The sequence below is a fragment of the Salarias fasciatus genome, chromosome 2, assembly GCF_902148845.1.
Source record: "Salarias fasciatus chromosome 2, fSalaFa1.1, whole genome shotgun sequence".
NCBI classification, from domain to species: domain Eukaryota; kingdom Metazoa; phylum Chordata; class Actinopteri; order Blenniiformes; family Blenniidae; genus Salarias; species Salarias fasciatus.
Genome location: NC_043746.1, coordinates 18518149 through 18536071, shown reverse-complemented (window position 1 = coordinate 18536071; position 17923 = coordinate 18518149).

Here is a 17923-nt window from a genome sequence, read left to right as displayed (position 1 = left end):
GCCAAATCAAAACGTATTTAATCATCAAACAGGCGACCAGGAGCTGGCGGCAAAGGCCAGAGCCGGCAGCCACGCCGAAGATGAAGACAAATGTTTGGGGAGGAGGCCAGGCGGAGCACCAGATCTGCACCTCAAAGCTCTCAGGCGGTGAAACACCAGATTTTATTGGCCAACTCGAAGGCACAACATGTCAGAGGTGCATATCCCCTTCTGTTTCTGCCAGTAGCCCCGAGCACCGTATTCACACTGAAGAGGACATTTTGTATGTTTTTAATTATTCTCATGTGGGTGTCTAAGAAAATATGTTGCTGTACTATGCTGTACTATGAAAAGAACAATAAACCTAAACTCGAAATTTTACAGGAAATCACTACAGAATGGCAGAGCCGTAAAAAAAATAACATGTTTTAAGCTGCAATCATGTATCATGCATGCAGAGCAGCACATATGTTCTGCCTGACTGACTTAGGAGAGAGCAATAACCCAGTTAATTGATAATTAGAGCCGTGGCCTCCTTAAATGCGGCCACACAGTGTCCTTGTGAATTTTTATGGATGTATCCCAGACACCGCTAACTTTAGAAACACAGGAAACTCAAACCGGTTTCCTCTGTGGAGTGCAATTTTATCTGTTTATGCTTACTTCTGGGAGAAAATGTATTTACGAACGAGTATCGTGTCTCAAGAAATACAATACCTTACACAAAAGGAAGCTTTCATAAGAAAACAAATAGCAGAATCAAAAATACTCCAGTCGGCTGTGTTTATCTCATGGACTGATACGTGGGAATATTATTTTAAATCGTATTTGGAACCTATTGAAAACTCCCTGGGCTTTTTTTTTTTTTTGGGGGGTGAAATGGCATTTTATGTGAAAATAAAATCAGTGTGTTTTCCTTGGTGCGTGTCCTCATTCTGGCATGACGGCACCCGCCCTGGTGAGGCGATAGTATTTCAGCAGCCGACACAGCAGCTGTTTGGTGGCTGTGTGAGCAGGAGATGCAGATCGTGCAACACCTATGCAGGTCGTCATGGCAACCGCATAAACATCTGTTTCCCCATTCACCAAAAGATCTTCAGGGAGCGGACAAAAGTGTCGGTTGTTGTATTTGAGAACAGACCTGGCTTGTGTAGATCAGTGTTTGACTGTTTAAAGGTGCAAGTGAAAATCAGATATCATGACGACGTCATGTCTTAGATATGTTTTTTAACGGGTCTGCTTGTCTTCACAGTTAGGTGGGATTGGTTCCAGCAGGCCGTGACCCTGAACACGATGGAGCGCTATAGAAGATGGATGGATGCGTGTTTGTCTTCATGTTTCAGTCGTATCTCATTAAGGTTGAAAACTGCTGGTTTGGCTGTCAGGAAGTAAATCTGTCTGGCAATAATTTCAGGTTTTAATTAGTCTTTGTTGTTTCTCAGATGATTAAATGGCCATATCTGAGACCCATATAATATCTGTTTCATATTTAGTATGATCATATTTAATGCAAAGTCCCGTTCAGGTCATTTGAAAGAGCAATGTCACAGTGACAGAAAAATGATTGACATTTAAAGTAATAACACAGTAAAGTACAATATGGAAGAAGGGCCATATTTATTGCATTAAAACTTGGAGATTTTCAAGACAACATGAAATATGTAAACTGACCACACTTATTGTGCTTGTCACGCTGCTACAGCAGAGCCCAAAGCACTTCACACTGCTGATCACATTCACCCATTCACACACCAATGGAGGCATCTGCCATGCAAGGCGCTCAATACATCCACCGGGAGCAGTTCGGGGTTCAGTGTCTTGCCCAAGGACACTTCAACGTGTGGAAAACAGGAGAAGGGAGTCGAACCAACGAAATCTCCCCATTGTGAGACGACCGCTCTGCCAGCTGAGCCACAGCCGCCACTATGTGTCACTAAATGTAACACTTACAGTACTGAAGCTCCTTCACACCTTTGAAAAGCTTCAAAATCATACAGATTAAGTTAATAAATGAAAAAAAAACCCCATCATAATTGTGATATCCTTTATTAGTGTGTGTCTGTGTGTGTGTGTGTGTGCACATGACCATCATTGTTAGCTTAGTACAAGGGAGACACTTGGCCTCTTGGAATTTTTTACAAGAGGTCTTTTATTTATTTCATTTATTGATATAAGATATAAGATATATATATATATATATATATATATATATATATATATATATATATATATATATATATATATAGATAGATATATATATATAGATATATATACATACAGTTATTCTTCAGGAGAAAGATATTATTTACTTCCTGGTCAATAACTCCACGGACTGGTACATGTATTTTTAATGCTCATAACTTATGCATTATCACACCCCTCATCAGGAGACATGTGTTTTTGTGTTTTTTAACATTGACCTGAAATTAAAGTCCAACAGACATTTTCCTTCCCTGATTCCTGTAACATTCAGGATTTCGTAGCTGCGTCAAAACACGTCGGCGGGATCTGTTGCTACATGGATCCGCTCTCGTGTTTTACATTCCCGCCTCATGCCTCACAGACGCATCACACAGCGGAGCAATTAGCCTGATGCTGACAGAGTCCCTAAACATTCAGCGATGGAGGAACAGTTTGCTCGCGCTGAAAATCAAATATGACCTTGGGCGTGATAGAGCTGCACCGAGCGCCCTCATTTTTAAATGGTTCAGAAATGATTTATGGCAACAATGATTTATTCCTAAACACCATTAACTACCTAAGTAGTACAAATGGGATACAGACGTTTAAAAAATGGAATATATCTTCACCTAAAAAGAAGTTCAGGTTTCCCCAAGTGCTCTTTGCTGCACAGTAAAAGTCGTGCTCATGCTGAAGTGAAGAGCGGGTGAATTACTTACTGGGGATTGTTGGGGTGAAAATCTCTTTGGCCTGGGACATTTTTCAACACAATTATCTCTATGAAAGAACAACAGTCTGATAAATACATACTGTATTTTTCTAACCTTCAACTAGAAGTAATTTTGATCTCCTGTTGGGAGAAGAAACATTCGTGACCAAAAAAAACGAGCCGAAAAGCAAAACACAAGTTGGATCAAACTGCAGCCAGGAGCAATTGATCTCTATCTGAAAGCCTCGGCCGCGGTCGCCCTCTGTGCTTTCATATATTGTCCGGACTGTAAATGAAGCGTATCTAATGGGATAATAAGCTGTCAGATATCCAGGTTGAGCACAGAGCTGCCCTGTTTTCCCCGGAGCCGCTGAGTGTGTTAAACAGCCAGAGGTCTGTGCCGGTGTCCTTTTTGTTGCCTTTTGAGCTGTGTTGTTGGCACAGGGTGAAAGGTCTGCAGAGGGCTGGGGTCATTACAGTGTGACTCTCCAGTCAACTGCGACCAGAGAGTTTTATTTTCATTGACTCTTTGGACCAACTCCGCTGCGTGTGGCTCTGATTGGAGTTATTACTGCAGTCGGACAAGTTTATCTTAATGAATTCTGACAAAACTATTGGCTGCGACTGCGGTAGACTGTCCTTTTAAAACTGAACCCTGTACACCCGGCAACGTGCTCTGCAGAAATTACATTTATATTTCAAAAATTTTCAGCCGTTTTTGAAAGAAATAACCAGAGACAGATTGTACTCTCACAATAGGAGCTGGTGATGCATTCAGGAGAGTTGTACTCCGTCACTGCTCCAGGCATCACATTAAACAGTTTCCTCTCTACAATGGATATGATTCTGCTTATTTAGCTGCAAGTGAGCCATTCAGTCCCCCTCCACATTTCAAGTTAACAAAGTCAATGTTGTTTTTGAGAACTTTCATGGAATTTGGGTTAAATTTCTGAAATGCAACCCGTTCTCAGCGCAGACTCTACAGCAGGCAACATGTCATTTCTTCGGTTCTGTTACAGTCGTTCAAAAAGTGGCTGCAATTCAAAGTCATGTCATTGTTGATCTGGTGAACTGTTCAGCGCTACTAATGAGTAGCAAATCACATTTAAAGAGGACAAATGAAACATAGTATCACCATCGCCAGCTATCTGCAGTCACAAAATGTATCAGTTCGTTGTATCTTTCAAGTCACACTGAGAAATAACACTGATAAGGTGAACATACCGAGTAAAGGGTGTGACAGTGATCACACACACACTCTGGAGAAACATTGTAAGACTGAATCAGTGAGTTCTGGTGATGAAAAGTAAAGGCTAATGACTTGATGTTATGATTTTCATTCAGTGTTCATTCAGTGGAGAATATTTTGCCAACCTGACAAATGTAATCACAGATCACGGTTCTGTTCCTCCCACTGGGTCTGGAATGCAACGCGGCTTTCACCCCCTGAGCTTTGGCCACTCACCACATAGAAAATTAGGTTAAAGTATTTAACAAAACAAGGTTTGACGTGAACGGAGACAGATTGTACTGTATGCACCCGTCCATTCTTTTTGCTCTTGTATTAACGATGTTTCACAGCTTTTCTGCAGCAGCACAGCTTGAAAATAGATGCAATCCAATAAAGTGAAACAGAGGTCGTAAAGTGACATGGTTTTTTGTTTTTCAGGGATTATTTCCTGAAGGTAGCTTCCATTTTATTCGGTCAGAATAAAACTGGAGATGGTGACAAAATAATTTTTTTTTGCTGTGAAGGATTACCGTCTTCTGCGAGTTTCACGTCACTGTGGTTTTACGTGCCGCACAGAAATGAATAACAACAGATAACTGCTTTTTGAGGGACGCCACCAAAAGAGGGGATGACTCGGAGACATCAGTATTATCCGTTAAGGAAGCCTCTGCTGCAATAGATAGTCCGCAGCGGAACATGACAGGAAATTTGGGAAGGAAACAGATGATGTCTCGCAGAGGTCGCGAGCTGGTTTTGAACCCGTGATGACAGGAACACATGGCGCTCACCTCCAGTCGGCCGGGGCCAAACAGACGCATGATTTATCTGTAAACTGAAGCTGAGAATGTGTCACTGAGGTTCTGGTGAGCCGTGCCACACGTACTTTGGGTTTTGAAGAGCGCTCGGTCTGGTTTTACAGAGAGTCTCTGTGGAATGAGACCACTTTTAAAGTTGTTCAGACTGTTGTTAGTCTAACAGAGGTCATGTTTACATTAGAGGAGGAGCCGCTGAAGGGACGCTCCCGAGCTACCAGCCCGGACTGGGCCTTTTATGATCAAGATAACACACTTTCTTTGTTTACATTACTCAGTATTCCTTCGTCATGCTTAAATTCAGTGAATTAATTCCTCTAAACGTGAGGCGGCCACACATGTGACCTTTGGAGATCTGAGTCATGTCAAATCATCCCTAATCTGACATCATCCTTATCAGTCACTGTGTACTCTGGATACCTCAGCGCCTTCCCCCGCATTGGTTTTCCGAGGGATGATTGGCTGTCTGTGGGTTGATTCATGTGGTTTGCCTCCAGTGTTTACCTGTTGCAGGCAGATGTTCTCCAGGAAAAGCATGGACGCGCTGTGGATCCAGACCCACAAGCAAATGCACAGTGAAAGTACCAAAGGTCTGTAAACTGCATAAACCTATGTGACTAATGGTAAACTGTGAGTGGGCCCATTCGGGTTTTCAGGGATATTTGAGCAGAGCATCGTATTTCTGTCAGTTCCAAATGCAGCAAAAAAGGATCAATAAAATGCATATTATGGTATCAACACAATCAGCATGATTCCCATTTGACACAATTCAATTGCCAATTTTTGTTCATGAAAACATCTTCAGATTCTGATCAAAGATGAACTAATAATACATTGGTTTTATATAGTGCTTTTTCAGGACACTCAACATTGCATTATTCATTCACACCATACTGGGTGGTGGTAAGCTACTACTGTAGCCACAGCTGCCCTGGGGTAGACTGACGGAAGCGAGGCTGCCAATCTGCGCCATTGGCCCCTCCGACCACCACCAACCATTCACTCTCACAACTTTCATACTAGGCAATGTGGGTGAAGTGTCTTGCCCAAGGACACAACGACAGAGTGGGGATTGAACTGCCAACCTTCCGGTTATAAGACGACCTGCTCTACCAACTGAGCTACTGTCGGCCCGATAATACAAAATAAATAAATTTAGTCAAAAATAATATTTATACCTGACCACAATTGTTAAGAATTCGAGCAGCTAAATTTAAAGAAATTATTGAATTACAATTGTTGGAATTTCCTCCTATCATGGTGTTTTCACTTGTTAACCTACCATCAAACTTTCAAACAATCTGACAGAAATCAGATTTTGTAAAAATAGATCACCAAATAAATGTTTCTGTTCCTAGCTTTGGCTTGATGCATCTGTATTTCAATACTACGTGGTGGTAAAACTTGTGATAGATAGTCGGAAATGTTAATGTGTTATAGTTAGTGGTTCGTTGCTCATAACTGGTGGGGATTTTTTTTTTATTTTTTAGCGGTGCCTTTACTGTGTCAACTTTGCAACAATCTCAAAAAACCTCATTTTAAAACGGCTTTCTCAGCCTATGTTTTTTTGCTATCATCACTCAACTACCACTGGAGGTTGACACATTCATTAACACGCTGGAGCCACTGACTTGTGTTTTTGCAGGGCCATCGCCATTGTTCTAAATGAGGGAACCATATCAGCCAGGTCACTGTGAAATGATAAATCCCCCATGAATCGTGTTGACGGTCCTGCAGTGTCTTTCTTTATTTCTGTCACATAAAAAGCTAAAACTCAATGTAGCCTTGGCCATTCACACTCCTCACCAGCAGGAGGCGGTAATGCTTTGTAATGAGAGCAGACAGCTGCTGCTTCAGACAACAGAAGAAGACCCGCAACGTTTTGTGTGAAAGACAGGTATGACCCAGAATTTGACATTTTAAGTTCTTTATATTCAGAATAATGAAGGACACCAGAGTGTTTTGTGCATCAAGGTGTTGGATCATGGAAAAACATGGGAAGTAACTCATCCTTAAATACATTGCAGCGGAACTTTATTTCATTTCACATTTTTGGGTGAAAACACTGACGGCCCGAACGCACTGGACGCGGAAGCGCCGCGCGCGGTAGCGCCGCGCACGGCGCTTCTGATCGCCTCCCATGTTAACCTATCTAACCGGCCGCACCGAACGCGCAGTGGAGCGCCGCGCGCGCCGCGGCTCGCGCTCTGCAGCGCGCCCGCTCCGCTTCGTTCTATTTTTCACGCGAGCCGCGAGCGCCGGGAGCGCCATGTGTCAAGCTGGATCAAGCAGATCGGACCAGACAGGAAGTCGGAAACAGAAAAGGCAAGAGAATCCGGTCAATTTTCAAAATATAACAAATTAAATAACGATTAGTTACGGACGGTGTTGCTCGTCCGTCTATAATTTGTCACTTGGGTCTAATCACAAGAGAGATGGACACACACACAGACATACGCATGTACGCACCCAAACACACACACACACACACACACACAGACACACACACACACACACACACACACACACACACACACACACACACACACACACACACACACACACACACACACACACAGCGACAGACATTCACGTGATGCAGAAAAAAAGAGGACAGGAGGAGAAAATGTCTCTCCACAGGTCACCAAAACACACACATCCATACTGGCAGAGCGAGACAGAGGGAACAGGGAACAAACGTGAAAACCGAGAGCTGACGGACCGAGCCGAGTGCAGCCGATGTGTGACCAGCGCAGAGAGCGCAGGCGCCTCCAGTGCGAACAGCCAAGCGCCGGCGCGGAGACGCGTGCGGCGCGCGCGGCGCCTCCGCTACGCTTCCGCGTCCAGTGCGTTCCCGGCGTGAGTCTGTTAAAACCGACTGAGTTGAGATAGCATTCGTTTTAATTAGGATACAGCTAACTAAGCACAAAAGGGATTTATTTTCCACTCTTCAACCACATTTCCTGCTCATTTTGGTCTTTTTCGGTAATATACTGTAGTCTTAGAACGACAGCACTACGGTAGCAATAAAGATGGTCATTATGTAATGTTACTGTGATTTGAACAAAATGTTCTAACAAGTTCTTTTTCTAACATTTTTTCTCAAATTTATTGCGTATTAACTCTATGAACTGTGGTTGTTGCTCAGAACATGCTGACCTCAGGACAGGGATACACAGGAATGCCCATACTGTCGTCTGTAATAAAGTTATTTACATGTTGCTCCAACAGGAGGACTAAATGTTTCCATTTGTTTGTGTCCCAAAGCCCTACATGTCACGTCCTCCTCCCCAGGCTGACCTCTGACCTGGACTTTCTCCCTCTTCGGACTTCCTCTCTTGGTTTCCTGCATCACTTTGAACTGGAGGTTTATGGCTACTGCCCTCAGATGTCACCGTCAGGTACAGTACGCACTTTATCCCACTGTTTCACATTTTCTTATTGTTCTTAAACAGTGAAAATACATGAGTTGCATCTTACACTTACAAATTAACCAAGCTTAATAAAAGTGACAGCCAAAAAAAAAAAGAGCACTATTTGTTCAAATCAAAACCATACAAAATGTTTGGAGTTTCTTTATTAAGCATTTACCTTCTTTGATGCAGTGGTCCATCTTCCCCTTTAAGTCGTTTTTATAAATTATTATTTTTTTATTTGACTTCTCTTCATATCCAGTGAAAACCAGATGCAAGTTTACAGATGTTATTGTTGGATATCAGTCTACAAGGTGTTGACTGAAGCTGTTTGAACACAATCTTGTAAACTGAGCAACCCTCTTCAATATTTTATTGTCTCCTGCATGGAACGGAAATTATTGTTAATGTACTTAAAGTTATGCGTGTGTTGTAATGAAAATATTGCAATTTGTTTTGTTTTGCTCTTGAATTAAACCAAGGTTTTGTTTCACTGTTCTCTCCCCTGTGGGTTTTCTGTCAAAAATATATTCCTTGTTCCTCAGACCCTTCTCTTCTTCCAATATACCTGCATTCGAGTAATAATCTCATGTTTTGTAGTTCATATGACATGCTGATGTTATAAAGTAATAACTTGAAGTGTCTTTAGGCAGGACTCAAACCCTTTTGGCTCTGTAGCTGTGACTAGTGCTGGACTACCGACTAGCAGTCTGCCACCTTTTACAAAAGTGAAGCCGACTAATTACAAATGCCTAGGATATACATGTGGTTCAATATGTTGTTTATGGTCATGATTCTGTTTGCACCAGGATGTTGATTCTCAATTTTGTAAACTAAAAAATGGAAAAAAAGGATGGTTGGCTTTGTGATGGACGACGCTGAAGTCTGTCTGTGAATGTTTGTTTGATTTTAAGCTAAAGTCTTTTTAACTCAAGTTTTCTGTTCTTGTGAAAGGAGGAGATCGGCGACACAACAAATTGTGTGTTAAAACTATGCTGCATAATTACATAGCATCGTTTTAGCAGACACAGCTAAATAGATACGCAATCACACCATCAACACTGGTGAGTGCCTCTCATATTAAAGCAATGTGTGCTCGTTTCAGCATTAACCCGCCGGCCCTTCATCATCTCCTCCACCCTCCGGCTCTCCTGACTCATCTCTGCTGTGACTCCCGGTGCCATCCGCGGTCAGTGTGCTCTGTATACTGCTGATGTCTGTGTTTACTACAGCTCTACATGCAATGTTAGCCCGAGATGTCACCTACCACACGCACGCATAAATACCCACTTCACGTAACGGTATACAGTATATGCAGGCGCAGAGCTCTGACGGACGCCCAGCAGTGAAGGAGGGAGAAGTTCACAGGGTCGGCTTCTGATAAACAGTTCAGTGGAGATAATGAGTCGATGAGATGTCACTTTCATTTAGAGTAGAGACTTGACTGCTTCTGTTGCCTGCAAGCCGAGCCTCACTCACAAGCTTTGTATTACCATATGTTGAATTTTTAATCAATTACCGTCCTGAAGGAGAAATACAAAAGTGCAGATCCGCTCCGGTGAAAAACGTAGGGGCAAGGACAATGCTCTGATATTTGCATACGGCTCATGTCCGCACTCGTACGTACGCCTCTGAAGCGTGCCCCTATATGGCTGGAGAGACTGTCGAAAACTGCTGTCTGCCGCCTCTGAGGTAATTAGTAGCCCTGACCACTCAGACAGCTGGCCAATTAAATGTGCTCATGGCTGCTGCTGCTGCTGCTGCTGCTGCTGCTGCTGCTGCTTGATGTGCGCCGGGCTTCACACAGAGGTGTAGATGGGGAGGACAAACTCATCCCTCTGTAGTGGGGTTAGAGATGCCAGGAAAGCTTGGCTGTGTCTGAGAGTGCTGCGCCTGTGTGCTTCTCAACTGGCTGTGTGAGCAGATAAGAAAGGAAGGCAGAGGCAGAGCTGCTGATTCTGGGTTTATTCCACATACCCCCTTCTCGCCGCTCCGTCTCTCTGTGTGCAGCTGCAGGTCCGGGACTTGACCTGCATTAAGACATCAGAAACTGCCTGACGGGGTAATGGGAACAGTTTTGCAGAACATCTTCAAAAGCTTGTTTAACTGCGGAGTTTTGGCAGTAATTTAAGGAAATGTGCTATTGTGGCTTCAACAGAGTTCACATAATCTGTGTTGGCAAATTAGAAATGCCTGGACACCGACCAAACGCATCCTCGCCAACTGATGTCTCCGTCTTCAGTTTAATGTATTTATTCGACATGTACACGAAACCCTTCTCTTCCAACTCATGAGCAACACTCATCTCCTCGGCTCTGTTATGTCTCGTGCATTAAATGCACTTGCAGCGCCCTGTGACTAAAACCAAACGCCCTTTGTTCCTCTCAGACCTTCGCACGTTTTGATGAAACACGCGGAAAGGATTCTTTCTCTTTTACTGTAACCGTTTTACTTTTATTGTTTTCTGTAAACCCTGTGATGCTGAGGGAAAAGTGCTGTCTGTTTGGTATGGTCTACCCAGTGGGCATCTGACAGTGATTTGCTGATCCTGTGCAATTGCAAGATTGCTCTTATCCTCCGAGGCCACAGGGCCCTGAGAGGCAGCCAATCACTGCCCCTCAGCACTCTGCTGTTGGCAATTATAGGTCAGAGTGTGTCACGACATCATTGTCTCCCCTTTGAATGGCGCAGTACCAGCTTCTGCTGCAATCAGTTATGTTTCTCTCCAAACCACAATGGATTTGCTGGATTATTGTTTGATTCCTATTTAAAGTGCTTTTTTTTTTTGCTACTCCTCTGCTTATAAAGACGACAAATTAAATTTAACCAGCATGACGGTCCCTGCTCTGCCCACGCAGATGCTTTGATTGAGTAGAAGAGTTTTAAAGATGAAGACAGATTTTATGCCTGAAGCCCGTTGCTTTAGCTCAGAGAGCGTTTGATTGAAAAAATTGTGAACTACCTTTTAATCAAACTTGGCTTGTGATTAAGGTGTGCAGCAACTAGTAATGTAATCATGTTTAATGTTATGATTTTATAATGTAATAATTTTTCAATACTGTTTAAAAACCATACTTTTTTTTACAACCACGATTAAGAGAGAATTTAGCAATGTGTGTATCCTCAATGAATCTACTATACCTATTTTTTATAGGCAGACTGCACAAAACCCAACATTATTGGCAAAGTATTTTTGCAGTAATCGCACTATTATGTCATGGGCTTTATCACACTGAAGTCAGTCATAATTATTACATTATTGGCCATTATCATAATATTGTTTTATTGATATTGTATTTCACTTTGTTGATAAAAAAGTCTTTCTGATATTTCTCAGAATGGCAGTCCAACAGTTTCTTTTACCTCAAAAGATTTACACATATTAATCAATCACACATTTTTTACACATAAACATATCTCCAGTAAATTTTTCTGTAATAATCACTTAAGAACCTCTGGTAAACTGGAACTGGAAATGAGTATTGGATGAGTTTGATCTTTTGTCTTGAGAATTAGTTTGCATAAACAAATGTAAATTCCAGCTGTTTAACCAATGGAAGGATCCAAACTTTATTTTCAGGGCAACTTCTCTACTGAATTTATTAAAATCAAACCAGCTGATTGCTGCACCCGAGGGTGCCAGAAGCTCAAAACAACAATCAGTAGCAATAAAACATGAAAAACTCTTTGGCTTTAGCAGAGTATTTGCTAAATTTGTCATCAGTGCGTCTCATATACTCAGTTCTACTGCTCATAAGACAATCACACGTTTCTTTAAAATCTGGCAGTGTTTGAAAGCTGTCATCAAAGCCTCCTTATCTAACTTAAACTGCTCAATATGTCTGTAAAACACTTAAAGAAATGTCCCAGAATGGCTTTTTGGGAGCCTTTTTGGGAAGAGCCCTAACAGTCCCCTCTCAGGTGCCCTGAATTTGAGGCTCTCAACATATCTGGGAAATATTTGGGAACAGTAAACTCTAGTTTCTGTCTGCGTGTGAGAGTTTGTTTGTGTCTTTGAGTGTCCATGTGGCAAACAGGTTAAAATGTTAACAGCTCTGCGGTCGCACGGCTGCAGGAGGATGTCTTCCTGTCTCAGCTCAGTCGTCAGAGACGTGGCCTCTTAACTGACTCTAACCTGATAATAACTCTGCGTGGATCCCCTGATCAGCAGCAAATGGCTTCTTTGAATGCCTTGTTTAAATGGAGCATAGGAGTGGAGGCTCTCCTGATGTGACCTTGAGTGTGACTCCTCAGCGATCTCTGTCCAAAATGTGTCTGTTCAGATAAACTGAGCCACGCACGGCGCTGATAAACTCTGCGTTCCGGGTGACACCCGGAGGATCTGCGCACGCATTTCCTGGCCCGGCATGTTGTTTGGGTAAAGAGGAGAGGTATTGAGGAAACTTCAAGGACAACTGGATGCTTTAGATTTTTGTTTGAAGCTGCTTCCATCCTTTGTTGTCAGAAATGTCACCTGCAGGAATGCAAGTGGAACTTTAAATATTACAAGCACCCAAGCAGCAGAGAGCATTGCTGTAAAAAGTTTTACTTTCAGCTCGCCACAATGGCTCGCATAAATTCCTTGCATGTTTTTCTTGTTTATCACCGTTATTTATGACTGGAAGGATTTCACTGGTGTTCCTGTTGGTGTGCACGGACACCTTCATGCTCTTGTGAAGATGTCTTGGCAGGGAAAAGACCCCGCAGTCCACTTTGTAGAAGGAAAGGAAACATCCTCTTGGCCCCCATAAAGGGAACACTTGAGGAAAGGCTTAAGGAAGCGAACAGTTTATATCCCAAGTCCATCCGTCATTAATGTGTAACGTTCTAATGATGGGAAAGTTATGACCCTGATTGTATTAGCCTCGGGGCCGCGGCACTCACTTTGTTCATGGCCTCTGAGCTAAAGCTAATGTGGCTAAGCTTCACAGTGTATAGATTAATCCTGAAAGAAGTCTTGGCTCACTGACAGGGGACTAAAGTTAAAAGAAAGGTGCAAATTTACTGGACGCCCCAGTCATGTTTTCCCTCCAGAGGCTTTCAGAGAGCAGGGGAAGTTCAAATTACTGAAAATCCCAAACACGTGTACAGTGGAGGTGAAACTCTTGGCAAGTCATGCGGCCGCAAGTTGTTCTTTCTTTATGTCACTTCCACCCCAGTTTTGCATTTCTCCACCAGCTGCCTCTTGTCTCGTGTTTGTGTTCGCTTTGTTTTTACGACCACTCCAGTGATCCGTTACCACAGCAGAGCTGCCCATATTAACACAGCTGAGGTGCATTACAGACTGTTGTTGCTGGTCCTTCTACCTGGCTCCAGGCTCTGCACTCTTTCTTTGTGTGTTCGCTTCTGAAGTGGCCTCAACTCCTGTGTGACTCCCACAGAATCATACAGCAGCAGAAACATCAGCGGCCTGTCAGCGGTGTTGCTAGATCTTTTCATTCATCAAATGAAATGCTGTACATTTGCTATAAGTGAAAAAAAACCCACTTGGTGTCATTCTGATGTTTTCTGGTAAGTGCTGCTTCTTTAAGCTGACTGCTTGATAAATTATACATCAACAGGTAATTTGCATGTTCTTCCTGTACTGCATATATTTAGAAAGCAAGTCAGTCCTTGCTTTTGATAAAGTCAACAACCTCAGCTCATTCGTCCGGAGAAAGATTTCAAAAATGTAGGAAACACTACTGACGAGGGGAAGCCTTGGTGCTACTCATATCGATGCTCTTATGTTTTTACATGCAAACCACAATTAAAGCTTTAAAACAGTGTTTTGTTTTTCTCAGAAATGTTTCACCTTTGCATTTACAGGAATATGCAGCACGCTGACGTGACTGGCGGCATGGAAAAATATTTCAGGTCACCTAACATCTCACGTGTCGGGTCAGTGCATCTGCAGCCACGACTTGACCGCTGAACACTGCTGCAGCTAATTATTAAACTCTGAGGAAATATTAAAACACACATTTTCAGTTCCTGAGTGGAGTAAATGAAGGAAACAGTCCACCGCTAACACCACTCACCGTAGTTTGGATTGATGTGTGCTACTCAATTTGTCAATCAGCTGTGTTGGTGCTAGACTAGAGGAATGAGCTGGACTGGAGCTGGCAGAGGCACACTGCTCTGCACTTGGTGTGATAAAAAACCCAAAATACTGGAGCATTTTGTTGGTATTTTCAGGTTTTATTTTAGTTGTTTAGTTGATTCTGAAATAATGAGTTGTTCCCAAGTAAAATATAAACTGAAATATTTGTTAATGCCTGAACTTCAGAGTTTTGTCTTAAAATGAGCTAAAATCATTTTGCGTGTTTTCGATCTTTCTATCAGTGCGACTCCTGGAAGATCTTGGCTCGATCATCATGCAAACACACACACACCTCTTAAATCATCTACTTACTGCCACACAATTAAAGAATAACATTTAGAAAAATAATAAAAAAACGTAATCAGAACTTTTGTAGCACCTGCTTGTTACGAGTGTGCTTAATTTGCAATCACGCTCTGTGCAGTCTCTATAATTTGAGTCCATGGAGTCCAGGTGGTGGAGCGACAGCAAGGAGCTGGGCAACATCCATCAGCGCGGGGTTGCCGGCTTCTCTCTGGGCTTCTCTGGTGCTTCTGAGAGAGAGAGCCAATTGCAATAAAGGTTTTTATGATGTGGCAGAAGCTGAATTTGCGATACTGTGCCAAGAGCAACCCAGCTGTTACATCCGATATATGTTACCGTGGTGTACGTATATAGACTTTCAGATGATTGATTTTGTTGTTTAAAGTCTTTTTTTTTTTTATATGATTTTTGCTCTTTGCGCTTCTGACTTTGCCTCTTACTTCTAACTTGTTACCACCAGGTATGATGTAATGTTGAAATAATGAAGTGAAATCCCATCTGCTGCCGAGACAGATGAGTGCAGGAAGGCTGGATGCATCTTTTTGGCCAAATATGTTGCCATGCAGTGCATCAATGCATTACTGAACCGCTGCCCCTCATAATTTAAAGTTCAGTCTTTTGTATTACATTTACTGGGAATGTTGATAAGCTGGATGCCGTGAGCTTTAGATGTTTGCGTCGCTCAAACCTTTTTGGAATTGTTTTGCTTCCTGTCGGAAAGCCTCATTGTTAAGTCTCACCGACTTTCTGTTTTGACAGTCAAGCTGAAGGGATTTTGTTATTGGCTTAAACAACATTATAAGAGTTTAATCTGCATTTTACATTCATTCACATTATGAATATGATCTAAGGGGTTTTATTTCTTTTGCTGCAACAGACCCAGTGCCCGTTCTCTCTTCACCCTCACCCTCTCAGCAGCGACACATTCCTGTAGCGCTGGAGCCACTCTCACAGATGGACCTTGAACTCTTTGAAGAGACGCCTGGCCTTTGCCGCGGTGCCCCACCGACAGCCCACGGTGCCCGACCGCAAACTGTAACTCTATAGCTTCATTGTCACGCTCCATATCCTCCCGGTGACCCCAAGCCCAATTATACAGCCGACCCGGGCTTGATGATATAACCTTGGGCGTCTTTCGGGGTCTGCTGGGGCTCAGGGGTGCACCGCTTGTCTATCATGACATGCCAGCCCACTGCGTTAACCAGACACTTCCCTGAGTGGTCCCCGTGGGGTTTGTGGAGGAAGAGTGGCTCCCATGCACGACCCCGTGCACTTCATCACACTGAGCCGCCGTGGCTTTTTCTCTGGATAAACATTACAACAAATAGGCTGTTTGTGTAGAAAAGAAGCCAGCTCTAACTTAAGAGAAATACAGAAGTCTACGCATAATTCATCAAACGTTTAACTGGACGTATATGGAAGCGCTTGAATGAACTGACTTCACTTGTACTGAATTTCTGGTTATTCAGCATTCAGCACTGCAGCACACTCCCTTGTATGCAGACATGTCATGTATGCACACTGAATCTCATTGCATTTAGACATATCCATAGTCTCCCATGCATGCTCAGCATTAATGTGCAGCATGCTTAGTATGCACTATATAATGTGGAAAGGCTACCTGTCACTGCTGAAGTCTTCCTAATGGATGGAAGGGTTGATTTACATTTCCATGTGCACATTGTGGTGAATAAATTTATATACAGGATGCAGCTGAAGGAAAAGGTTAATGCTCATAGCTGTCAGAATAGGATGTTGCAGTTTTTTCTATATTGTCTTTAGAGTTTCAGGTTAGTTTCTGGTGAAACACTCAAACAGCTTATCTTATTTCAAGAGACAGATTAAACACATTATTTCTGTTGATAAGAAAAGTAATTAGAATGAGATCATCTCGCCCAAACAATGAGAACGTGAGCTGTGCACATTTCCGTTAACCCATGCTAAGAGATTCCAGGCTTTGAATCCGGGTTTGGATGTTATCGCTGTGCCTGTGTGGGTTCTCCTGCTGGTATTTACTTGGTTCTTTCAGCAGTCATTAGGAAAGGAATGATACACGACTGAAAAACAAGCCTGAATGTGTGTTTGTGTGATTGCACCTCTCTTTGTGTCCGCTCTGCTGGTGACTTGACCAGGGTGTTCCCTACCTCTAACCCAGTGTCAGCTGGGACTAACCTGCCCTGGGTATGTACAATGGACAGATCAACTTCATAGCAGAAGTTGGCTCTTCAAAGAAATCTCCACTTTGTGGTTCTAAGAAAGGAAGTGTTAGTGGTGTTGTTGAACCACTCATCCTTGTTTGTACTGACATAGCTAAATAAATCAAGTTTTTTGTGGATGACCTGAACCTGCCATAGTGCATCACCCGGGGATCCACTGTGGGGTTGGGGGTCTTATCCAGGGGCCCACAGCTGTCTGCAGCGGGATTTGAACCCACAAAGGAGCCACATTTCTTGGAATTTGAAAAAGCTTACAGAAAACTTCTTTTAGGATTGAAGAAATGGTATGAAATTTCACCTAGACATTTATGCGGTCTTTGGGAAGAATACTGAGAATGTACATTATCAGTCTCATGAAAATTCTGACTGTGACTAAAAACATTTGGTTGTCAACACGGTCAGCATCTACCTCCAGGCGTCTTCTTGAATTACTGTAGATCCATTTATCATTTCATTATTAACAATTTTAAAGTGTTTAACACCCAAGAAAGACAGAACAATATGTTTTCTTAAAATAAGATTTTTAATATTACTTATTATCATAAAGATATATTTACACACTTTACAGAAATAGAAAATAAAAACACAAAGCTACGCATGAAAGGAAAAAATAAAATAAGTACTCCAAGAGCTAAAGCTTATCTTTTATAAATTAGAAACCAAAAGTTCAAATATGTACACAGTATTTCAACCATTTCTGATACACTTGTTTTATTTATTTATTTATGTCATTTATTTTTGCCCAGTTCAACATCAAAACAGAGACAGGGACTGTACATTTGGCCTGGTGAGTAATATGAGCACACACCATAAACAGAATATAAGTTTCCGGAGTAATACATCGTCTTTCAAATGGTTTCTGCTTGAGACTTAGTAACACTGTTGCGATGGCGTACAAGCCTACAGACTGCATTTCTCCTAAGATTGTTCTGAATGTAGCTGATCTCGGACACAGTGGTTACATAGATGGAGAATGTGTCACAATCAAGGCAGGAGG